Below are 27,728 nucleotides of genomic sequence, written 5' to 3' on the forward strand. Positions count from 1 at the left end.
TTATAAATCTTTTGCCTAACCTCCCCTCTTGCATTGCGCTCTTGTCTCTCTATTCTTTTTCTGTTGTGGTGTGATCTTTGGAGCGCTCCTTCTATTTCCGGAGCCCCTTCTATTTCTTAAAGTTGAGGCTATGTGCGCAGAAGTCCAAGTTGTCAGCGGGGGTGTAGTGTTGCAGAGTTTGTAATTGCAGATACAAGTAGTTGAAGGGTGCCACCTGTGCATGGGAGATTATAGCATATCAATCCGCAGGAAGGGGCTGATCTTACCCAGAACAACATTGTGAAATGGAGCCGCAGATGACGTGCATGATATAAGTGTTGGTGCGGGTGCAGAAATTATTTGGTGTAAATCCGGAAGTGATCTCCAACAACTATAAATTGTACATCGTATATTGAGAGCCGAGAAGCAGATCAAGGTTTTAATGAGAAAAGGTTGAAGTTGTACCCAGTGCCAAAACGTGAGGGAGAAACAGTGAAAGATTGTGAGCAGCATCAATGGCCGGAGGTATTTTTCTTGGGCATTAAAGTTTATTCTGCATTAAAGTTCAGATTTAACATTGTTAAAGTTTTCGATTCTTTTTAAGTGTTTATTCCCCATTATAGAATCGTTATTTATGCTATCATTTGGTATCAGAGCCCATATTTTATCTCTGCCTTGGTGTTTACCATTAAAATGAGGGTTTTTTGGAGTTTCTTGATTTCGTGTGTTTTACCCGATTGAATGAGGTCCCTTGTTTCCGTTTGTTGTCGTCATTCTGTATTTTGGTCTGTCTGTCAAATTAATTGTAATGAGAGTGCTACCCAAACTACGTTTGAAACCCGTTTGTAAGATCTCAGGTTTCAATTTAACACCACTGTTTGGAGGATTGTTTTAATTGCGAATCTCTAAATTTAAATTCACTTGTAAAAGTACAAGCTGAGCGATTGTACAGTTTGTTTTTACTTGAGTAAAAAGAGGAATATAATGAAATCAATGAGTCGCTTTATAAATGATGAAATTTTTTTGACATATAAAGAATTTTCAGAATGTACAGGGGAATTTCAGACTCTTCACTAGACACTAAAACGTAATGCATTACATAACAAATTCCCATTACATAACCTAATTAGAGTTTTTAAGAATGTTATGCATGAATATTTTAGTTTTATTTATGCAAACTATCATTATTCTCATATCAAGTTAATTTTTTTTTTTGTAAGAAATAATGTCTAGTGATCCATATAATTTTAATTGATTAGAGAATAGCCACAACATCTCTAATTAAATAATATTATATATTATGATTGGTTAGGATCACATAAAGATTATTTAGACATTAATTGTAATTAATTATACTAAATATAATAAATTTTATCCCACAGGAATTTTTATTATATTTATATAATTAATTAGGATAAAATATTCATAACTTACCCATAGGAATTATGAATTAATAGTTTTATCTTAAAGTTCAAATCTAAGATAGAATTTATATCGAATTATAATCATAATATACCCTTCAGAATTATGAATTAAGTGAATAATTTGATAAATTCTATCATAAAGAATAATTGAATCTGCTTGAATTGAAAATTTAGTCCACAGACAATTTTTATGTCATTAGATTCAATTTTTAAGCATGGTTTACATTGGTAAAGCATGAAATTTTATTTTTAGGCCTCAAATTTAACATAAGCATGTGATCTTTAATTTTATGCAGTTGTACAACCTGCAAATTTCTCTGAAATTCGTTGTGATATCCCTGAACTTAAGGGAGATAACTATAAGTTCTGGAAGGAGAGAGTTCTCCTTCATTTGGGGTGGATGGACATAGACTATGCTATTAGGAAAGATGAACCACCAACACTCACTAATACTAGCACTACATTGGACATCACGCTTTATGAATGATGGGAACGATCTAATCGCCTAAGATGTTCATTAAGACTAAAATTTCAGCTGGTATTCGTGGTTCTGTTGATCAGCATGAAAAGGTCTGAGACTTGCTGAAAGCCATTGATGATCAATTCGTCACTTCAGACAATGCACTAGCAAGCACCCTAATCATGAAGTTCTCATCCTTGAGGCTCACCAGTGTGAAAGGTGTGCGCGAGCACATCATGCAAATGAGGGACACTGTGGCTCAATTGAAGAAACTCAAGGTTGAAATATCGGAGTCTTTCCTAGTGCACTACATTCTGAACACCCTTTCGCACCAATATGGACCCTTCAAAATCTCATACGACACACATAAGGATAAATGGTCAATTAATGAACTCATGACCATGTGTGTTCAAGAGGAAGAGAGACTGGTGATGGAACTGGGAGAAAGTTCAATGCTGGCAATGCGTGGAAAGGGAAAATCTCAAGCCAATCGGAAAGGGAAAGGTAAAGTGCCTCCCCAAGCTGATATCAAGAAGGATTCCAAGTGTTTCTTCTATAAAAAGAAGGGACAGATGAAGAAGGAATCCGCCAAATTTCATAAATGGCTTGCGGACAAAGGTAATCCAATCTCGTTTGTTTGTTATGAATCTAATATGGTTAATGTCAATTTTAACACTTGGTGGATTGTTTCTAGATCAAAAATTCACATTTCGAATTCCTTGCAGGGTTTGCAAAACCTAAGGAAGCCAGTGGGAAGTGAGCAAAGCATCTTATCAGGAAACAAGATGGGCTCGCATGTGGAAGCTATAGGAACATGCTATTTAACTTTAAGTAGTGGCTTTGTTTTAGAATTGGAAAAGACCTTTTATGTTCCAAATTTTTCTAGAAACACGATTTCAGTTTCAAGGCTTGTACCTTTTGGATATTCCTTTAACTTTTCAAAAAAATCCTTCAGTTTATTTTATAAATCTGATTGTGTTGGGAATGGTATTTTGTCTGGTCTTTACTGCATTAATTTACAAAACAATGTCACTTATGATTCAATGCATGTTCACACTGGCACTAAAAGATGTGTTATTAATGAAGATTCCTCTAAATTATGGCACTAGAGATTAGATCATATCTCCATAGAAAGAATTAAAATATTGGTAAATGAAGTGGTACTTAATACTATGGATTTTACTGATTTTGAGACTTGTGTGGACTGCATAAAGGGAAACAAACCAACAAGTCAAAGAAAGGTGCCAATATGAGTTTGGACATATTAGAGATTATACATACTGATATATGTAGTCCAGACATGGACTCACATGATCAGAGATACTTCATCTCTTTTATAGATGATTACTCACGATATATGTATCTCTACATGCTTCATAAAAAGAGCGAAGCATTAGATTCCTTTAAGATCTTTAAGGCTGAAGTAGAGAAACAATGCGGGAAGCAAATTAAGATCGTGAGATCAGATAGAGGTGGAGAATATTATGGTAGATACACAGAAGATGGACAAGCACCTGGGCCATTCACAAAATTTCTTCAAGAGCATGGTATTGTTGCCCAATACACCATGCCTGGTTCACCCGCCCAGAATTGTGTAGCAGAAAGAAGAAACCAAACATTATTGGACATGGTGCGGAGTATGCTTAGCAGTTCCAATCTTCCTAAATCCTTGTGGACTGAAGCACTTAAGACAACAGTGTATATATTAAACCGAGTACCAACTAAGTCTGTTCCTAAAACGCCATTTGAATTATGGAAAGGTTGGAAACCGAGTTTGTGACATATGCGCATTTGGGGATGCCCGTTTGAAGTGAGAATATATAATCCACAAGAAAAGAAGCTGGATCCAAGGACCATTAGTGGGTATTTCATTGGATATACTGAAAGGTCTAAAGGTTACAGATTTTATTGTCCATCTCACAGCACTAGGATTGTGGAATCAAGAAATGCAAAGTTTCTTGAAAATGACTTGATCAGTGGGAGTGATCAAACCAATAACATAGTTTTTGAGAAGAATCATTCAGAATCTCAACCTTCCACCTCAAGTGATAGATTGGTTATTGTTCACAGCCCCTCAAGTACAAACTGGTGTTGAACAACCAATTGTTGAAGTTCCACAAGCTGCTGACGACATTCCAGTAGATTAGGTAGTTCAAGAGTTGCCAAGAACTTTTGAACAATGAGTTGAACCACATACTTCTCAGGAAGATGATGGTACAACATTAAGAAGATCTACTAGAGAAAAGAGATCAACAATTCCTGATGATTATGTTGTGTATCTGAAAGAATCTGACTACAACATTGGAGTCGAAATTGATCCCGAGTCTTTTTCATAAGCCATGAGTTGCAAAGAATCAGAATTATGGTATGATGCCATGAAGGAAGAGATGAATTCTATAAAGTTATAGAGTAATGAAGTCTAGGATCTTATTGAGTTGCCTAATGGTGCAAAATCCATTGGATGTAAATGGGTCTTTAAGACAAAGAAAGACTCATTGGGCAACATTGAGAGATACAAGGCAAGACTTGTTGCTAAGGGATTAACTCAGAAAGAACGAATTGACTACACGGAGACTTTCTCTCCTGTATCTATGAAAGATTCCTTGCGCGTTATTATGGCATTAGTAGCCCATTTTGACTTGGAGTTGCAACAAATGGATGTGAAAATGACATTTCTCAATGGAGATCCAGAGGAGGAGGTTTACATGAAACAACCTAAAGGATTCCCCTCTAGTGATGGTGAGCAATTGGTTTGCAAGCTCAAGAAATCCTTATACGGTTTAAAACAAGCATCCCGCCAATGGTATTTGAAATTCCATAATGTAATTTCTTCATTTGGTTTTGTAGAAAATATTATGGATCAATGTATATACCTGAAAGTCAGTGGGAGTAAAATTTGTTTTCTTGTTTTATATGTGGATGACATTTTGCTAGCAACCAATGATAAGGGTTTGCTGCATGAGGTGAAACAATTCCTCTCTAAAAATTTTGGTATGAAGGATATGGGTGAGGCATCTTATGTCATTGGCGTTAAGATCCATAGAGACAGATTTCGAGGCATCTTGGGTCTGTCTCAGGAAACCTATATTAATAAAATTTTAGAGAGATTTCGGATGAAGGATTTTTCGCCAAGTGTAGCTCCCATTGTGAAGGGTGATAGGTTCAATTTGAACCAATGCCTGAAGAATGACTTTGAAAGGGAACAAATGAAGAACATTCCATATGCTTTTGCTGTTGGAAGCCTAATGTATGCTCAGGTCTGCACAAGACCTGACATAGCATTTGTTGTGGGAACGTTGGGACGATATCAGAGTGATCCAGGTATAGACCATTGGAGAGCTGCAAAGAAACTAATGAGGTACCTTCAAGGAACCAAAAACTACATGCTTATTTATAGATGGACGGACAATTTGGAAGTAACTGGTTACTCAAATTTTGACTTTGTTGGATGTGTTGATTCACGCAAATCAACATCAGGATACATTTTTATGATGGTCGGTGGAGCTGTATCATGGAGGAATGCCAAGCAGACCTTGATTGCCACTTCCACTATGGAAGCCGAGTTCGTCTTCTGTTTTGAGGCTACTTTACATGGTGCATGGCTTAAGAGTTTCATTTCTGGGCTTAGAATTATGGATTCTATCTCTAAGCCATTGAGAATATATTGCGACAATTCAGCTGCTGTTTTTATGGCTAAAAACAAAAAAAGTGGGAGTCGAAATAAACACATCGACATTAAGTATTTAGCTACAAGGGAACGTGTTAAAGAAAAGAAAGTGGCCATTGAGCACGTTAGCACTGAGTTGATGATCGTTGATCCTTTGACTAAGGGCATACCACCATTTAAATTCACGGATCATGTAATGAATATGGGACTTGGTTCCATTATGTAGTTTCTCATTGTATGGACAATGTTATTTTAATGAAATTCTTAATTATTGTGATGTTTTTCTCATATTTATGTGCACCTTAATTTGATTTGAGAAAAATCATATGTGTAGGACCAAGAATAAACATAGGGTTTATTCATTAAGAAATTGTTGCCACATAAATTTTAATAGAAGTAAATACATAGTAATACATGGAAGATAATACTCGTCATTAGAGGACTTATCGCCATGATTCATGTATCTATTACTTAATATAGATTATCAATGGGTTTTAAGATGAGACATTAAGATTAGAAGTATGGACCAAGTGGGAGAATGTTAAACTCCCTCTCCCAATGGTCGTTAATTTCTGGAAACCAACTACATTCATTTCCTTAAATTACGGAAATCAACTGCAGTTAATTAGTTTTTTGTTGGGAACTTCTAGAGTGTTCCATTACTCCCTCTGCAGTTCTCTACCATGATTTGTGGAACACTTGACACATAGCCAACAGAAGCTTGATGGAAGCTTGGCTATAAATACTTCTGTTTGGTCCCCAAGCTCACAACTTAGTCTCCTTCAGCCTTACACCGTCAAATCTGAGTGTGGAGAGCCAAACAGGATTTGGGAACGATCTTCTGTCTTTATAAATCCTTTGCTTAACCTCCCCTCTCGCATTGTGTTCTCGCCTCTCTATTCTTTTTCTGTTGTGGTGTGATCTTTGGAGTGCTCCTTCTATTTCCGGAACCACTTCTATTTCTTAAAGTTGAGGCTATGTGCACGAAAGTTCAAGTTGTTAGCGGGTGTGTAGTGTTGCAGAGTTTGTAATCGCAAATACAAGTAGTTGAAGGGTGCCACCTGTGCATGGAGATTATAGCGTATCAATCCGCAGGAAGGGGCCGATCTTACCCAGAACAACGTTGTGAAATGGAGCCGCAGATGACATGCATGATATAAGTGTTGGTGCGGGTGCATAAATTATTTGGTGTAAATCCGGAAGTGATCTCCAACAGCTATAAATTGTACATCGTATATTGAGAGCCGAGAAGCAGATCAAGGTTTTAATGAGCAAAGGTTGAAGTTGTACCCAGTGCCAAAACGTGAGGGAGAAACAATGAAAATTTGTGAGCAGCATCAATGGCTGGAGGTATTTTTCTTGGGCATTAAAGTTTATTCTGCATTAAAGTTCATATTTAACATTGTTAAAGTTTTTGATTCTTTTTAAGTGTTTATTCGCCATTATAGAATCGTTATTTTTGCTATCAGTGTCTTTATTTACTTAGATATTTGTTGTTTAATTGATAACCATTTTAATTTATTATTAATTATTTTTTGCTATTTTCTTATGATATCAAGCAATTTAATTATATAATTTAATTTATTTGTTAAAGTTAATTTCATTTTCATGTGCTTAAATCAAATTTTGTAATAAACAATAAATACCTAGGTAATATAAATAAGTGGTTTTTTATTTTTAAAATAATTATATAATAATTAAATGAATCTATTTTATTTGTGAAGGGTCTAACTATTTTTAATACCTATTAAATAAAAAATTATGATTTGAATCAATTTCCACTTAATAATTAATGGGTTTAGCCCAATGCAAATAATACATACTTTGATACTGGGAAAACAATGTGGAGTGGGTGACAAAGTTCTTGACCTCCAAATTATATTTGACAACGTTATGTGACTCACGATTCGTAAACTAAATTTAAATTTATGATTAATGCATGCATCAATCTAAATACAAAAATTAAACATTGATTATTAATATTAACATTCGGTATGCACTAATAACTATGTAGTAATTAAAAAAAAATACATACAAACAAACCTTGATATACGTGGACCAGAAGATAGAACTAATCACCGGATTTATGGGCATAAAGTAGTTCAAAGCTGGATTTGTTTCTTAATTTTTTCTTAGAGTAAGTGATAAAGATGGTTTGTAACTAAAGCTTAGCTTAATGTTTTGGTGAAAGAAATGTCTTGCTGCATAAAATATGATGGGAAATTTAAATGAAACAAATAGTGAATTAAACAAACAAAAAAAACACATCAATAAATGGAGAAGTTATTAAAGAACTTTTTGGAAAAAATATTTACAGAAAATGAAGCAATAAATTTTCTCATCTCAACACAACATTTTCAGGTATAATTAAAGGAACCTTCTTGAAAAAAGTAATCACAAATAGTGAAACGAGGAACTTTCTCTTCTCAGCACCCATCATCTTTATATCTCATGATTTCACGTTCAAAGTTGACCAAATAGGCATTCGATTCACAACATTTATCTCCACGAGAGTACCCACAGGGCACAAAAAAACCTCATAGGAGTCTAAAGACTACACAGAAGCTGAAATGTTGCATTGAGTGCCTTGGGTAATTATTGAATTTATAGAAATTTTATGGGAATTGTAACATATCTAAGTAGCTTGTTGGACCTCCATTTTACATTGTTGTAGACATCTACAATCAAGATTTAGAATCGAAAACAAAAATTACCTTGTTGGACCTCCACTTCACATTGTTGTAGACATCTACAATCAAAATTTAGGATCAAACAACAAAATTTTATATCCAAGTACCTTGTTGGACCACCACTTCACATTGTTGTAGACATCTACAATCAAAATTTAGAATCAAACAACAAAAATTTATATCTGATTACCTTGTTGGAACTCCACTTTACATTGTTGTAGACATCTACAATCAAAATTTAGAATCAACAACAAAAATTCATTGTGTTGTACTAGTCAACCTGAATCAAACTCTTTACTGAATGAAATATCAAGGGCTGCTTTCACACCAAAGTTCAGGGACATTGTAATTCCAGCTGCATCTTGGCTGGATACCAATCTTTTTGGTTATCAGCACACCCAGAAGCATCAGAGTGCTGCTGAAATTTTTTCCCAGTGAGGCATACCACCCCCTGATGATCAGGGACCTCGGTGTATATCTGACAATGGCTACTGTGGAGTAAGTGAGACTTGCCAGCACTACACAACGTGTCATCCACATTCAGATCTGATTTGGAATGTCCATCTACAGACAGTCAGAGAGGAACTACCATGGTTTCTTAATGCAATGTGTAATCTTCAGTTTGTTGAAAAGTGGGTCATGGTGATTACACACCAAGAGTGTTGACCTCAAAGGATATGGGCATGGCGTAATTCAAGCACCACACCAAGAGTGTTGACCTCAAAGGATATGAGAATGGAGTAATTCAAGCACCACAACTGAGTACATACGAGACACACCTTAAACAAACAGAGATTTTAATATTTTCCTAAACGCAATGAAAGCTGCAATGGAGTTGGCTCTAGAGCTTGAGACTCTTTAAAGGTTTCAGATTTCTCATATTCTGTGTTCTATATATTCTTTGAGCAATACTTGTACAGTTGGGCTCGGTGCCATGTTTATTATTCGCGTTGTCATTACTTGGAGTTTATGGATTTAACCAATAACAATTTTGCTTATACTGAGCAATGATTGTACTGAATATCATGGATTCGATGGCCCTGCTAGGTATTCAATTAAATGTGAAACTCTAATGTCGTTGCTCTGGCAGTCAAGTTGTGTGTCCACATCACCCCATACTGCATACATTCTCTGTGAGTGAAGGCAACAAGGCACCATTCTCAAAAAAAAAAATTACAATCATGGTGACTTCTCTCTTCAATGGATTGAGTGCTACTTATAAAATAATTTGTTGTGCTTGTACTGTGCTTTGCACGGTCAGCAATATTCGAGGTCTACTACTTTCGAATGTACCTTGCCCTTGTGTTGCTATGAACACACTTTTCTACCAGCGTTGTTGAGTTTCTATGGTCTCCCATCTATCAAGTCTATGATAAGTAGAATAGTTCTATAACGATTCCAGATCAACATGATAAGAGATTGTATAAAATGCAAAATGAATCGCCAGCTTCATAATATACTATCCATAATTACACTCAGTTGTTGAGTACATGGTATGTAGTTAGAATACTGTGTAATTTTATTTCTAAATACATGGTATTATTCGTTTGGAATTGTTCACACTTCATTTATAGTTAATTATTATAATGATTACTATGACTTTGAACCAATTAATTATTATAATGATTACTATGACTTGGGGTCCTGTATAAAATTCTGGGAAGTGACAATGCTAGAGCTGTAGTGATCTATGGTTCTATACTTTTAATCTACAAAAACTTCTGCAATGATGCTTCCAAACACTTTTTGTGCGTTAAAAACATTTACATTGATGAACCAGAAAGATGCCTTTAAACCATGCCACCATCGACCTAGAACACTAGAAAATATACTGAAGAAATTCCAACTCCTTTACCATTTAAAACAATAGAAAATACACTGAAGAAATTCCAACTCCTTTACCATTAACATTTGGAAAAGTTTGTACATAAGCCGGAAGACAAAGGATAAATTATAAAAGGGGCTATACCTAAAGACAAAGGATAAAGCTTAAAATGCCATGTGCCCGTGGATAGTATTGAATTCCTTGAAGAGGAATACAAATTAGAAGTTGTATACGAAGGATAGTTAAAGTTTAGAACAATAGAAATTACACTGAAGCAATTCTGACTTCTTTAAAGTCCTTTAGATAAACTTATAAACCTTTTATCCGAGGAATACAATGTTTCAATTACTGTTGTTCACCTCAGATTTTGCAGTTCTGTACACTCAGAGAAAATGCACTTTGCCCGGATGAATTATGGCCATAGGGAACTTGACATCCCTCAACTCTGTTTCTCAGAATTCCAAGTTGCCTGATTCTCCCCCAACTCTGTTTCAATGACATAGCCAATTTGGAATTTAAAGCAATGGTCAATTCCTGTTTTACAGTAGGATTAGGGTTTACTGTTACAGACTGACAATCTCTTAAAATATGGCTAATTCTTCACATTTATATCAAACACTGTCCTCACTTTTCCACCAAAATGCCATGGCCAGTTTGGAATTTAAAGCCATGGTCAATTCATATATTAGCAAGTCTTTTCCTGAAAAAATATGCAAAATAAAGTCAGACAGGTAACATGTACTCGCAGTAATTGAGTCAAATCATCACCAAATGACTGATTGGGTCAAATATTACTTAGAGAAACACAAAAAGATGACACAGATTTTGTATCCCCGAACTTTTTTTCATATTTCTTAATATAACGAACGATAACAAAAAGGAACACAGGTATCCTGATGTAGTATACACATAAAATTATATATCCGTCCTTCAAAATAAGGGCTGTCTGTTTTTTATCTATGGCTATTGAGCCATTAGAGTGCCTACATACAGTAATAACAACAGTACAGAAACATATTCAACATCATATCTCTTTATGCCTGGGCTTACAAAACTAGTTGGAGAAGATGGGTGGCTTGCTGCCTTTGATGATTCGGAGCTGCAGGAACTGACACCATGAGGAATTATTATACCAGAGCCTTCATAGCAAAGCCCCGGGCCATTATTCCACAGGGCCAGGCGCCTTCCCAATCTCCTGCAAAAGATCTCAGGAAAAACCACTGTGCCTAATAAATTATTTCCATTGAGATATAATGTATTCAAGGAAGGAATCTCCGCAAAATTCGATGGGATTTCCCCGGTGAAACGATTGGCATTGAGAGAAATATATCGCAATTGCTTGGATGAACCTAGAGACTCTGGTATTCTTCCCTCGTATCTTGAGGTCGAGAGATCGAAACTAATTAGCTTTGGCAGCTTATCCCATGCTAGAGAAATATTGGCCCCAATAGAATTGGTTCCTAGATAAAGTTCCTGCAAATTACTCATGTCCGTCAATGTCTGTGGAAGATTTCCATGAAGCCCATTGTTGCGAAGATCCAACAACGTCACATTTTTCAAATCGCCCAACTCCGGCGGAATCTTCCCTCTGATAAAATTATCGCTGAAATCCATCTTCATGAGAGATTTTAAGCCCCCAATTTCAGAAGGCAAAGTACCATTCAACTTATTGAAACTCAGGTCCAGGATTAGCAGATTCTCCAAGTTGCCAATCGAAGTTTGAATTTGGCCACAGAACTGATTCCGACTGACAAGGAGCTTTTTCAGTTTATACAATCTCCCCAGCTCCTCTGGCAATGGACCCTTCATGTTATTTTCTTTCACAACCAGATTTTCTAAGTTTCCCAGCTCACATAGCTCAGACGGGAGCACTCCAACCACGGCCTCATTGCTGCGAAATGTGAGGCTCTGGATAGAGTTGCTCAGATTTTTCCACCCTCGAGAAGGCATTATCTGTGGAGCCCAATTGAAGCACATGTAGAATGAGAGAGTTTTCAAGTGCCCGAGGCTGAAAAGTGCAGGATGAATGCTGGCGGTCTCACTGCATTTCAACGAGTTATCATAAATGGCGCCAAGGTTTAATACTGTAACGAACCAGAAATCGCCGAATTGATCGCATGAAGATCCCTGAATAGGTGTGGTACCACAAGGATCTGGATAAATCCCACTCACATTCGAGTCACTTCCTACCAGAGAACCCAATACTGAAAACATGGCTTCTTTTTCTGATTCAAGCATTGGAGCAGGAGCTGCTATCTCCTGAGCGCAGCGGGATTCGAACCCGGAACATAGCATCAAAAACACAGTAAGAAGACACAAGACAGAGGACCTGCAACATGGTTTCTCCATTTGAATCTCTGAAGAACCTTAACCCGAGAAGTTGAAGTTAATCCCAGGCGGAGGAATTCAAATTCCATGGTGAATTAACTCCTCGGCGGCAAGACGCGATGGAAATCGGAATGTCTGTCAGATATCTGTCAGTCGTGGACATTAATGCGGAGGGTGGCGGAGCCCGCCCCTGTCAGTCGTGGACATTAATGCGGAGGGTGGCGGAGCTCGCGGAGGGCGAAGGAATTGCCAGCGCCAGAAGCCAGAGGTTTTTCCGGGCGGCGACGGAAACCGGGCCATTCCTTCGCCTAAGTAGACTACTCCCACCTTGTATGTCACCTTTACCATTGATGATTAATTAATTACGCCGTAAGGAGTTTCCCTTTGAAATCAACTCCCCTCTCTGCCTACCTGTCATCTTTATATGCCATAGGATTATATGTAAGACGATTGCAAAGATTACAGCCATTAGATTAGAATGGTTACAAAAAATTAGTTGCTGAAACGGTTTGCGCACTGGTCTAATGGTTACAAATACCGTCACCTCATTTCCAATGGATTGCAAGTCTTCCTCGACAAGCCCGAACTGCAGGCTGGACACAATATTACATCTCAGATAGAAGTTGTTGTTCGAGTAGCCTCTGTCCATATAGCCATTTCATTTGCGACCTATGCCGAATTCAGGTGGTGCCTGGACGAGCTGGTCCTCATGGTGGAGTCCAAAGCTATTATTCTTTCGGTCTTCTATAAAGTGAATCCCTCGGAGGTCAGGTGGATGGGCAAAGATAAAGATGGACCGTACGCTAAAGCCCTACGTATCCACGAAGAGAAGCAGCAGTACGACTTGCAGACTATCCAGACTTGGCGAAACGCCCTTCATCATGTCGCGAATATAAGTGGCTTTGAACTGCAGGAGGGTGATGGGTAAGGATATCCACCGTCTCGATCCATATTAGTTCTAAATCTGTTGCATTGAAGCATATATCACATCTCAAGTATGCTTTTGTCATTACTTACTTTACTGTCTTAATTAATATTCAAGGACGAGGGTGAAGAGAGACTCTTGGAGGAGCACGAAGAGGAGCTGTTGGAGAAGGTCATGCAAGCCGTGTTGAAAAATGTTGCAATGCTATTGGATGTGGCAAAATATCCAACTGGTTTGGCAGAAAAGTTACAAGATTTTGAAGGGACACTGCGACTGCATCATGACGAGCATGTGGAGGTCAAGGTTGTGGGGATTGTGGGCATCGGTGGAATTGGAAAGACGATGCTGGCCAAAGAAATTTTCAATCGTAAGAGGTCAGATTCTGATAGATCCTGCTTTCTATTTGATGTGAGGGAAAATGCAAATAGAATGTCTCTAAATAATTTACAAAGCAAACTCATTAAGGACTTGAAGGATAGAGATATCAAAATTGAAAGGTGGGAAGAAGGCGTGGAGATACTTAAAAAGAATCTCTCAGCTTGTGAGGCACTCATAATATTAAATGATGTAGGTCATGTGGATCAACTAGATCCTTTCTTGCCAATTAAGCATGTCCTTCACCCCAAGAGCTTGATTTTGGTTACGTCTAGGGGCAAGCATATCCTTAGAAGTGCATGAATTGTAGAGTCGTCAATTTATCAGTTACCAGGCCTCAATATAGCACACTCCCAAGAGCTGTTTTGCTTGCATGCCTTTTTCCAGCCATATCCACTACCAGGATTTGAAAATCTTGTAGATGGGTTTTTAAAGGCATGCCATGGTTTGCCTTTATCATTGAAATTTTTTGGGGCGCTTGTTTGTGAACAGGACAAACTTTACTGGGAAGAGCAACTGAATGGACTTCACCAAACATTACCTACAGAGATAGAAAGGAGCCTTAAAATTAGTTACAACTCTCTCCAACCTATAAGTAGTTTTCTATCTCCAACCTATGGTTTGGCCCATGATATTCCTATGGAATATAACCTATTTAAAAGCCAAAAGCCTCGATGTTAATTTCTTTCACTTATGGAGTCTTTCTGTTTTTAAACAGGCTATATTCCACATGAATACCATAGACAAAATTATGGGTTCTCATGAACCCCAAAATAGCTGATAACTTTACCTAATCAAATTTACTTGAACCACTCTAATAGAAATTGAAGACTTAAGAATATACTATATTCCATATGAATACCATGGACAAAACCATAGATTCTCATTAGCCCAAAAACAACTAATAACTTTATCTAATCAAGTTTAAGTTTACCTGAACCACTCTAACACAAATTGAATATTGGAGTATATAACAAACCACCAAATTGAATATTTGAGAATATAACAAACCACCCACCTTCCCAGACGCAGTGTGTCTCCCAGAACTATAGATGATAAAATCACTGAGCACACGATAGACACTGGGCTGAATACTGTAACGAATATTCATTTCCATTCATTCCAATTTCTTTTTAACACAACTCACAAGCAAAATATTACAAATAAATTTCCACACTTAATTTACATATTACAAATCCTAACAAAATATACATTTTGCAGGTTCATTACTGCGTCTTCAGGTCTTCGATGCCTCCAACAAATTTTGATGCAACTTCAAATATGGAATGACAACCACAATGTTCTTCAGAATATTATATTTCTTCTCTAACCTCTTCCGTTACAATTTACTACTTGTATTTTCCAACTGAAACTTGAAAAAGGATGTTTCAAGATGAAATACCATTTTGATAGTTTATGTCTTTACAACCAATTCATTATCAATGGATTTTAACATATTTTTAAAAAAAATCAATCTATTTTAATGAATATAATACATGTTTTAAATATATCTTGATATTAATTAAATTTTTCGTTTAAATAATGATTTCTTAAATAACCCTATCCAAATCGATATGGATACCCAGTGGTTGTTCACCTGGATTCATTTGTTTACCTTCACCTTCAACTAGGCAATCTTTATCCAGATACAAAGGTGTTTAAACAACTTCAATGGCTATTTATGACTATTTTTATTCCATTTTATAGCCACTTTAACCCCCGAATAGGGTTTTAGGCATGGCTTCCTCAATTGAAACTCATTATCATCGACCTGTTCACCTGGATTCATTTGTTTACCTTCACCTTCAACTAGGCAATCTTTATCCAGATACAAAGGTGTTTAAACAACTTCAATGGCTATTTATGACTATTTTTATTCCATTTTATAGCCACTTTAACCCCTGGATAGGGTTTTAGCCATGGCTTCCTCAATTGAAACTCATTATCATCGACCCTTGCTTTCAAAAATGCCCATTCACATTTCAATATTCCTCCACACTGTATGCCTTACGACGTTTCCTTTGCAACATTAGGTGCAAATGCTAGTTATTGAATTTATAGAAATTTTATGGGAATGATGATCTGAATTACGAATGGAGGTAGATTACAAGAATCATTTCACTACATAAACCTAAAAAGGAAGAAGCAGTTGTTATTTTCATTACAACGTATGCAGACCGTTAATAAGTCACAAATTACATTACCATTCCGCCTCCAGATTTGGTGCCGACAACATCCAACGTATGTGAGTTGGCATAGTGAGGCAGTTACATTGCTATACATATTGTGTTATGTTTTTGGTGGTAGTGACAGGTGTACTCAATGTAGTGCTTACATGATAAGACATGACATACATTACCTTTCCACCTCTAGCTTTAGCGCTGACAACCTCCAACTTTGATGCCAACAACATCTGTGAGGTAGTTACATTTTTTTTTTTGACAACATGGTGAATCGGTAACTGCCTGGCCTAATCTAAGGGAGACCCAGGATCAAACCTCAACGCTGCCACGTCGTGTTAGGTTTTTGGTGGTAATGGCAGGTGTAGTTAATGTAATGATTCCATAATAAGACTTGAAATAATTATATTGTAAATAAATAATTTTTAATATTAATGAAAATTAATAAAGATCAATTTATAATGTTAAATTATGAAGAAGCTGCAAATATTTTTGGTCAAAAGCAAAGTAATACCTAGTTAAAGGAACAATCCAATGCGTTCATGCTACAAGTATAATAAGTCTTGTGGTCTTACTTTTCTTTCTTACTGATGAGTGTGAGACTTTAGATATAGCATTGACCATGACCATTTCTCATAAGCTCCCATCTCACTAGTCTGCTCCTAAAAAACCCCACTAATCTTCTCCTTCTAGAAAACGAAACTAGAGATAAGGTCCACAAAAAAGGGTGTATACAATATTCAGGTAGCTCACTAGAAAAGGGAGGTGAAACTCACATAATGTATTAACTATCCAAACTAAAACTCATTGTAGTCAATGGGTATTGAGCTTGGGTTTGGTTGACGTTTCAGATGGAATTTGGATAATAGTATTTGTTGGTCATTCTCAACCAAAAAATACATACTTCCCTGAGTCATAGTTGAGCTAGATATCTCTTGCAACTAGTTATTTATTTAAGTTGAGATATACGTATCTAATTTCCCTAAGGAGTCACATATTGATCACCTACGATCAATTATGTATGTGTAAATAGCTAACCCATTGATAGCAATGGTCATATAGACCTAGCTATAATCTCAACCCAACTGGTAGGTAAATATGCACTTATGCATGATGGTACACAATGTGCAACATATGTTCTTGTAACACTGACTATAGTTAATTCCACTCCTATAGTCAACATGGTTGGTGCCAACACTAGTGCTAGTGTTGTTGGTCAATCACAGAAACCTAATGTCCCTTCATGGAGAGCCAATAGAAACATAGCCTTCTAGCTTCCTTGTTTTATAGTATGGTAAGTCAGGGTGCTTTCAATGAGTGTTAGGAGCTCGACAACCTTTATCCCTTCTTTAGGATTAAGGATATGATGAGGGAAGCCCATGACACTTAATTATGTTATATGTGAAGCCAATAAAGACGTTTTTACTGCCTATACCAACATCCTGACTATCACCGCCCATGCTAACTGTCGTTGACTGCCCACGATCCATTGACTTGTAATCTCACTGTGTAACTCATGAAATAATTCTAGAGCTCTTCACATCAATTATAAATTTGTAATTTTCCTTAGCTTGAGCATGCAAGCAAGGCAAGGCCTGCAATTTAATAAAAGTTTGTGATTTTTGTTCTCCATTGAGCAAGGTATTTATGTTTCTAATTTTGTGGCGTTCTCTCTCAAACTCAATTGTTGTTGCTTTGTAACCTATCAATTGGTATCAAAGTTGAGCATTGATATTAAGTTGGAGGCAACCCAGGATTTGACTACAGGAGATTGTAGCACCTGCAATTACAGAGTCCCAACATGATCTAGGAATGTGGAAATCATGGACACAATGAGTCTCGTGGATGCAGTGAGTCTTTCATCTTGTTAATAGACTGTAACATATCCTCTGAAGCCTCTCCATAAAAACCGAGCAGTCATCAATTTATTTGTTGCAATGTGAGGTGTTAAAGCTATACTTATTTTGGCATGCCACAATGGGGCTTAATTCCTTTCATACTTTACTTTAGGTTTTGTTTTTTAGAAGTGAAACAAACTCCTTATATGTTTGGTAATTATGTATTATACATGTTTTATAATTATTGTGAAACACATATAATTATATATGTTTTATAATTATGGTCAATTATTTAAGTTTGGACACTTTGAAAAAGAAAGAACGGGAAAGGTCATCTTTTGGTAGATGAATTTTTTAAAGAAGATCGATTTTGGCCTTTCAATTTAAAATTTGGTAAAGTGTGATAACTAAAGTCTTATGTCATAAGTGGTTTCTTGGTTTTCTCGGGGGTGTGAATTTGATTGAGAATGGAGACATGAGCATTAACTGACATGGAGAAGTTGAGCGGGGCTCATTTTTCCTTATGGAAATCACAAATGGAAGATATACTGAGTTTAAAAGATCAGTATTTTTTGATTGAGGATATAGCAAAGAAACCCTCATCTATGACATATGAAGAATGGAATAAGCTAGATATAAAGGCGATTGCAGCAATCCAACAATATCTAGCAAATAATGTGTATTTCAATTTGTCCGGAGAAAATACGGCAGAAGGATTATGAAAGAAGCTCCATGATCTATATGAGAAGAACACGACATCAAACAAAGTTTCTTGATGAAGAAGCTTTATAATCTCAAGATGAAGGAGGGTGATTCAGTTGCTGAGCACTTGAATCAATTTAATATTATTACTAGTCAGTTTGTCTTGTTAAAATAATTCTAGATGATGAAATTGGAGCTATCTTGTTAATGTGTTCTATGCCAGGGAGTTGGGAAAATTTAATTGTATCTATGAACACTTCAGCTCCTACATATACCTTGAAGTTTGATGATGTCAGAAGTAGTTTAATGAATGAGGTGTTGTGATGCAAGTCAATTGCAGAAAACTCGGGAGGAGAAGCTCTAGCCCTAGCTTATTATGGTAGGAGAATTGATCGAGGCCACCAAGGGTGTTCAAGATTGAGAGGTCGATCGAAATCAAGGAGGGGAAAAATCATTTTCTTTCATAGTGGTAAACCAGAGAACATGAAGAAAGAATGTCGAGTCTGGAAGAAAGGACAAAAGGATAAAAACCCATCTAGTACAAATCTAAAGTCATCCAGCACAAATGAAAGTTAGATTAAAGTTGTAGTCATAGATGGTGATGTGTTATTTATTGTTATAGTAGAGGATGGATATTTATATACATTTAGCAGTAACTTTGATTGGATCCTTGACTCGGGGCATCTCACCATGTAACCTCATACAAAGATATTTTTGTTGCATATAATCCTGGTGATTATGGTAGAGTGCATTTGGGGAACAATCATTTTTGCAGTATTGTTTGAGTGGGATATGTCTAGATCAAGATGAAGGATGAACAAGATATATTGTTGAAGCAAGTCAGGCATGTACTAGAAATGTGCATTGGAAAAGGAGGTTGGAAAATTAACGAAGGAGAATTGGTCGTGGCCAAAGGACCCAATACATGAACATTATATACCTTGCAAGCAATGATAGGAAAATCAGATTTGGCTGCTGTCACAAATGAAGGAAATTCAACAGACCTGTGGCATAAGCGCTTGGGTCACATGAGCGAGAAGGGCTTAAAATCATTGTTGGTAAAAATTTATTGCCAGGTTTCAAATCTTATAATCTTGATATTTGTGAGCATTGTATATTTGGTAGACAAAGAAGGGTTTTATTACTTAGAGGTGGCCATGACATAAAGAAAAATTTGTTAGTATTGATACACTCAGATGTGTTTAGGACTGTTAACATTAAGTCATTAGGAGGAGAATCATATTTTGTAACATTTATGGATAATTCATCGAGGAAGGTTTTGGCCTAACCTGTGAAAAGTAAAAGTGAAGTGTTAGAAATATTTCAAAAATTACATGTTGTTGTTGAAAGAGAAACTAACAATTTGTGCAAGTGCTTGAGAATAGATAATAGTGGAGAATAATGCTTAAATGCATTCAAGGAATACTATAATAATTTCATAATAAAGCATGAGAAGACTGCATCTAACACTTCTCAACATAATGGTGTTGTAGAAAGGATGAATCACGCCATTATGGAGAAAGTGAGTAGTATGTTGTCAAATTCTGGTTTGGAAAAGAATTTTTGGGTAGAAGCAGTAAGGACAATTTGTTATCTTATAAATTGATCTCCTACTACAACCTTGGATAGTGGCATTCCTGAAGAAGTTTGGACTAGTAAGAAGTTGAATTATTCTCATTTAAAAATATATGGATGTGAAGCATTTGTGCATATTCCTAAAGAAAATAAAGTTAAGCTAGATGATAAATCTATGAAGTGAATTTGTATGGGATATGCAGATGAAGAATTTGGATATTGTCTATGGGATTGAGTCAAACATAAAGTTATTAGAAGCATGGATGTTATATTTAATGAGTAAAAAATGCTTAAGAGGTTTGTAGGTGAGTTGGAGGTCAAGAAAGTTATTAATAGGTTTGAAGAGTAGCATGAATACCTCCTACCAATGTAAGAAAATGGACAACAAAATCAAGAGAAGGAAGGACAACAAGTGGAAAATAATGAACACCAAGATGAAGGAATATTATAGGAACCTTTATAGGAAATTCAACCTGATAACTCACCACCACAATTGGTTCGTAGATCTTCCAAGTCTTATAAGACTTCACAAACGTATCCTCCTTCAAACTATATCCTATTAACTAATGAAGGTGATCCTAATTGTTTTCAAGAGGCTTGTAAAGTTGAGCACAATGGAAGAAGGAAATGGAGGAAGAAATGAACTCTTTGTTGAAAAATAAAACTTTCAAATTGGTAAAGCTCCTAAAAGGTAGAAAGGCCTTACAAAACAAATGGTTAAACAAGATTAAGCATGAAGGTGAAAAAAATGAGGTATAAAGCAAGGCTGGTGGTGAAAGGATTTGCCCAAAAGAAGGTATTGACTTCACTGAGATTTTATCACCAATTGTCAAAATTTCATCCATAAGAGTCATTCTTGGTCTTGTTGCTGCTTGAGACTTACAATGTGAATAGTTAGATCTAAAAATTGTTTTCCTTCATGGTGAATTGGAGGAAGAAATTTATATGGATCATCCATAAGGCTTCATAGAAAGAGGCAAGGAGGACCTAGTTTGCAGGTTGAAGAAGAGCCTATATGGGTTGAAATGAGAACCTCAACAATGGTATAATAAATTTGATTCATTCATGTTGGGACATGGTTTTCGCATGTTGGAAGTTGACCATTGTTTCTATATCAAGAGGAATCATCAAGGAAAGTATATAATATTACTGTTATATATGGATGACATGTTGATTGTTGGGAATGATAATAATATGATCAATAGGTTGAAGAAATATTTGGGCAACAAATATTGCAATGAAGGATTTGGGTCCAACACAACAAATATTGGGCATGAGGATAATGCATGACAGGAAAAATAAAATCTTGTAATTGTCACAAGAAAAATATATCAAGAAGCTGCTTGATAGGTTTAATATGAAGGATGCCAAACTAGTAGCTACACCCCTTGCAACTCACTTCAAGTTGAATATTGATTTATTTCTTGGTGATGAAAAGGAGAAGGAAGAAATGAGAAAGATTCCTTATGCTTCATGAGTTGGCAGTTTGATGTATGCCATGGTATGCACACAACCAGACATTGCATATTTAGTGGGAGTAGTAAGTAGGTTCCTTTCCAATCCAGCAAAACAAAATTGGAAAGTAATAAAATGGATTTTGAGGTATCTCAAGGGTAATTGTTATTATTATTTATGTTTTAGTCATAATGAAACTGTGCTTGAAGGATTTGGAGATGCAGATATGGTTGGATATATGCACACCAGAAATTCCACTATAGGTTATTTGTATACATTTGCAGGACGAACATTATCTTGGGTGTCAAGGCTACAAAGAATAGTAGCTCTTCCTACAATAGAGGCGGAGTACATATTTGCAACAGAAGCTTGTAAATAGATGTTGTGGACGCAACGAATCCTAGGAGAGATAGTAATAAATCAGGACAAGTATGTGTTATATTGTGATAGTGAGAGTGTCATTCACTTGGTGAAAAATCCAACATTTCACTAAAAAACCATGCACGTTGACTTAAGGTACCATTGGATTTGGCATGTGTTGGAGAAAGGACAATTATCCTTGGAAGATATCCCTACAGATAAAAACCTTGCTGATATGCTCACTAAGATTCTACTGAGATATAAACATGAGTTATGTAGAGGCATCGTAGGACTTGGTGTGACTTGATTCATGATGCTTAATTTGGATTTAAGTGGTAGAATTTAGATGTGAAGCCAATAAAGATGTAACACCCTCCTCCCACATTTACCTAAGTTAACTTGTCTACCTGGGTAAACATGTGACAAAGAGTTACTATCATATGATTCAACTCCCAATGTATAGCTAAGGAAGTGGAATCTAAATGAAAAGCCCAATCTGACCTTCCTCAGAAGCTAAAAAACCTTCAGGATCCAACCAACCCCTTTAGGTGTCCAACCCTTGAGGGAACTTGCTTTTTCATTGACCTAGAGCCTCACTCGCTCCAATGAAAAGGAATGCATGAGACTGGGACCCTCCAGTCACTCCCACAACAAGGAATCCATGCGATTGTGGCATTTTTTAGGCACTTCAGTGCTAGTGACCCCAGATTTTGTACCACGTTTTCAAGGCCTGGACTCAAGCCACTACCCAAAACTTCATGAAACTTCCAGAAATGATAAATAATATTGAAACAAGGATACTAATTCAAACACTTGAATAAGAACTTGATCTGACCCCTACTAGCAATGACAAGCATTTCGTTAAACATATCATAAACATAAAATCTGCAGGTCATAACAACATATCTTAACATAGAGATCTCATACTTATTTGAGAGTCTTCAAAGAGGACTGATATCTCCTCAAAATAGTTTCATTTTTATCTATTATGTCATTCATTCATTAACATTGCATATACTAACCAAAACATAATGAAATACATACACCATAAATATATAAAACATGCTTATAACCAACAAATAACCAGAGATATATCAATGAGGAAACAACCATTAAATCCACGTAATGGCAAGCACATTTACTCATAAAATACTAAAGGAAAAGGAGCTCTTATTAACATATGCAAATCCAACCAAGTTAGGTACTACCACGTACCACCCAACCATATATTAGGCTGAACCAATCCTCTCTTTCAGTCAATCACCCTTGCGCCATATTCCAAGCATGAATGTGGGATCCCATGAATAAAATCAAACAATACCAAACAAGGGCTTCCAGAGGCCAAACCAATTCAACCCTCAACCAGTGATTTCACCTCATGGTCAGAAATCACTAACCATCACTAGATCGGTCTCTACCCAAGTTTTCCAGGGCTCCAGAGCGTTTATTCCAACCAAGGCTTCCAGGACTAGTAACTCAACCCACCACAGTTGCCGAGCTCCAGAGCGTTTGTCCAACCAAGGCTTCCAGGACTAGTAACCCAACCCACCAAGGTATCCAGAGTGTTTTTCCAACCAAGGCTTCCAAAACTGGTAACTCAACCCAATATTTTATAGGGATTCCAGAGCGTTTTTCCAACCAAGGCTCCAGGAACTAGTAACTCAACCCACATCCATAAGGAACATGAGAATCAACTAGAAAACACGAGGAAAGAAACCCACAACACCATGGCTATCCAGGAAATGGCAAGACTAGGAAAAACCACTATCAATCCTAGCAGTCCTCCATGCCAATGACATATCATAACCAAGAAACCACATGCATGTGCCATGCATGTCAAAACTAGCAAGGAAATCATACATGCAACTCGATACTTGCAAGAAAAACCCGTTGTAACTACTGATCTCAATTTCCTCTTGTGCTTTCCTTATCTTACTTTTCCTTCTTGCTGCAAATCCCAAGTATGCCACACTCCTCTAAGAGTTTTCCAAGAAACTCTAAGTGTCCAAGAGTATGAGAGAGAGAGAGAGAGTAGAAAATGAGAGCTCCAAAATTGAACTAAAAAAAGCTACAAATTGATCCTCATAAGCCTTTTTTATTAATGAGGCCTCTATTTTCTTTCTATTATTTTTCATTCATTTTCCTCCTCACAAACAACCTCTTACCTTTCACCTCCCTTTTCTCCTATTTTCCATTATTTTCATAATTAAAATGTTAATTAATGCATCTTGCCTTTTCAAATGCCTTTTCCAATTTCCATAGCCATTAATTAATCACAAGTGGTCCCCATCACTATTTTTTTTCCCAACATTTAGCTTGTAATACATGTACCATGGCCTTGGTTATTATTTTCCTTTATTAACTTTATTATATGGATTTTTGACCAGGTCTGTTACAAAAGATGTCATCATCGCCTACGCTGACATCTTGACTATCACCGCCGCACCGACTGCACACTATCCATTGACTTGTAATCTCACCATGAAACTCATGAAAAACACATGTATACAATTCTATAGTACTTCCCATGAATTATAAATTTGTAATTTTCCTCAGCCTGAGAATGCAAGCAAGGCAAGGCTTGCAATGTAATAAAATTCTGTGATTTTGTTCTCCATTGAGTAATGTATCAGTGTTTCTAAGTTTTGTGGTGTTGTCTCTCAAATTTAATTGTTGTTGTTTTGTAACCCATTAAATTACTGATCTCCTCGAAACCTTTATTATAACTATGAACCAGTTAGATCCCCGATTTCCTTTCCCCAACCGCACTTTACCACACAACTCCAGTGCTAAAATATAATAGGTAAAGAAAGAGTGAATGGGGATGTGTATGCTTTCAATAGAAGGGTTCTTATAGCCATACATATTTGGTGAGCATCTAAATATGCCCTCCACTATGGTGATGATGAGCATCCTCATCAGAAGAAATCCAAGAAATGATACTACAAAAGCTTTAACAGCTAATGATAAAGATCTATTTTACTGGATATGTTGCAAGTAGGCTAGGAGCAAGAGGGAGATGAAGGGGTCTTTCACATAAAAGGACAAGTCATAACTCTTAAGGTATGAACCCTGTTGGGCACAAAATCTTCTTATCTTTTCCTTACCTTTTCACCCATCCTTTCATCCTTTTTGCACCAATTGATATGCATTTATTGTGATAAACCCATGAGGTAACCCTTATTTCTTTGTCTCTTGGAATATTTAATTGATGAAGTAAAGTCACGGGGGTTTTTCCTATGTGAAATACTAAAACTTGTTATTTCCGTAGATTCCAGTGAACAGGTATCGCCTTCATAGCATGTAGCAGCAGTGTCGCGATTCACAACAGTTGTTTGGCAACGCCATGACAACATAACCAACTCACAGTTGTTTTCAAGCTTATTTTGGATCTTCTCTGTTCTCGCATTTGCAACAATTAGTTGTTGTTCTGAACTGTTGTATATTTTGGGCATTAGTTGCTAGGTTTTGGGGAATATGTTATTACCCATGTATTTGTATAAAAGGGATTTTATTCATGTGCGAAGGGTTAGCCATGTAGATATATGTATTGTAACAACTCTTTTACAAATTAATAAAATGCAAGTAATTTTTTTGTTCTTACTTTAGCTGTGAATTAACGCAGCCCTGATCAGAGAGATGGGCCCGCTCTTCTGATAAGGTGCTGCATATTTCTTTTATGTATGTTATTTTATTCGTTGTGTGTTTATTCTTTATTGTTGTTATAGATCTCTACGGATTTCTATGAATGTCTTTTAAGTTATGCAATTTATTTCCAACTGTTGTTACAATGATGTTTTGATTTCTTAATTGTGAATCCTTGGTTGATGTAAGATTGTAACCTTGCCCCTGCATATAATTTGTGTGTTACTTTGAAAACTGTACGCAACCGGATTTATGAATTAATGTGGAAAAGGATTGAATAGTTTATTCACACTCAGGCACCAACATTTTGGCGCCATTGCCGAGGAAAGCTAACAAGGTGTAAGACATGATCTATATTGACCAGAGGATCAATCTCTCGCCTTAGGGAGGGAAGTGATACCCTTCCCTAAGTCATGAGATTAGTATTTTGATTTTTGTTGCTTTCATTGTTTTTGGGCCGAGCTGTTTGCTTTGGTTAATTGTTCTGAATTTTTCTAAGTTGTTAAAACCCAATCTCTCGTCCTAGGGAGGGAATGGTCCCTTGACGCCTTGCTCGAGGTCTTGAGATTTAGATTTCCTTATATGCATGTTCTTTTCATGTTTTTTTTCTCGTCCTGGGGAGGGAATGGTCTTTTGACACCCTGCTCCAGGTCCTAAACCCTAGATTTATTTTTAGCTATTTTCCTTTGTTATTTACTAAAAATTGATCTCTCATCCTGGGGAGGGAATGGTCTTTTGACACCCTGCTCCAGGTCCTGAGCATAGTGACTTAATTCAGATAATTTTCTCTCACCAACTTGCATAAATAGAGATTTGAATAAAAGGGGAAAAGGAAGAGCCCCAAAGAAAGGAGGACAGGATTTGGGAAGGAATACTTATCTAGCAAAACATCACAAAAGCTGAATCGGAGGCATCTTCTCGTGCTGCTGTGAGGGAAGTTACTCGAACAAAATCTGAGGGACAATCTGTAGAACAATCAATGCTATCCACAATACCCCTTGTTGGTTTTCCAAAACAAGCCCTTCCAGTAGCAGAAGAGGTATGCAGCAGTATACCTGACGAAGGAGTCTCGCTGTTGGTAACAGAGGAAGAAGAAGTTGCAAATGGAAAATCTGAGGGACCAGTGCATTCCAGTAGGGAAGAAGAAGTTGCAGAAAAGGGCTTTGAAAAATCAATCCATTGTGACAGGGAGGAAGAAGTTGTAGGGGTATTCATATCACCACGAGATAAAGGGAGTGTTGTTAAAGCAACTCGAACTCCTGTGATAAGAACCCCTCCATCATTCCTTGTAGAACCCGTTGAAATCCCCAACGATTATTAGATGATATTCATGGAACCCACAACCTCCACTATTGACTTCCTAATTGGGGATCTTGGGACTGGCACACCAACGAAGCCCATTCCTTTGACAGCTTTACCTAGCTTTCATGAGCTAACTTTTGAATATCCCGACACGTTCTTGTTTGAATTTGATATTGTATGTCGGGGATATGACTATATAACTGATGCTTAGAAATTGAAAATATTCCCTGCTACACTAAAAGGGAAAACCTTGTGATGGTTTATGGGTCTAGGGGGAAAGACTATCACCACATGGGATGAGATGAAAAACTCTTTCCTGGAGAAGTTTTAGGATTACTGTAAATCTCTGGATATTAAGGAAGAACTTTTTAAGTTCATGCAGAAAGAAGACGAGAACATGGAGGATTCTGTGGAACATTTTAATTACACATTATAGAGATCAGGTCATTCTACCCTGGATAAGGACGTTTTGAAAATTATCCTTCTCCAGGCCTTTCGAGAAGACTCTCTAGAGTTGTTAAACATAGTAGGGAAGGGAAACATATCAAAAGAGGACTTTGATACCATCTGTGAGCTGTGCATTTAGTGATCGAGTGGAGTTCCAAGGAATAAACAGGGAATTTGGTCAACAAAAGTATTTGGTGGAGGCGTCACGAAAGAAGAAATTGGAAATCTGTTGGATAACTTAAGGACTGATATCCTGAGTACCCTGTCCGCATAAATGGACACATTAATAGAAACCGATGGAATTGGAAAGGAATATGGCTATATTTTTCCCGAAGTACAAAAAGAAGCATCCACAGAGAGAATGTCCATTGAACTCAGTAGAGGAATGTGCAATCTGCGAGCTAAGTCATGCAACAAGTTCATGCCCCTCCTCGCCAAGATTGAAAGCGGTTTTTCAAGGGACAGGCAAAGAAATGGGCTAGTTGTACTTTATGGGATCCAAAAAGCCATGACAACCTCGACCACCAACTGTAAATAAAGGTATGTTTCTG

This window comes from Pinus tabuliformis, chromosome 4_2 (genome assembly GCF_031772625.1).
Source record: "Pinus tabuliformis cultivar Carrire ecotype Pingquan chromosome 4_2, CPIR1, whole genome shotgun sequence".
Lineage (NCBI taxonomy): Eukaryota > Viridiplantae > Streptophyta > Pinopsida > Pinales > Pinaceae > Pinus > Pinus tabuliformis.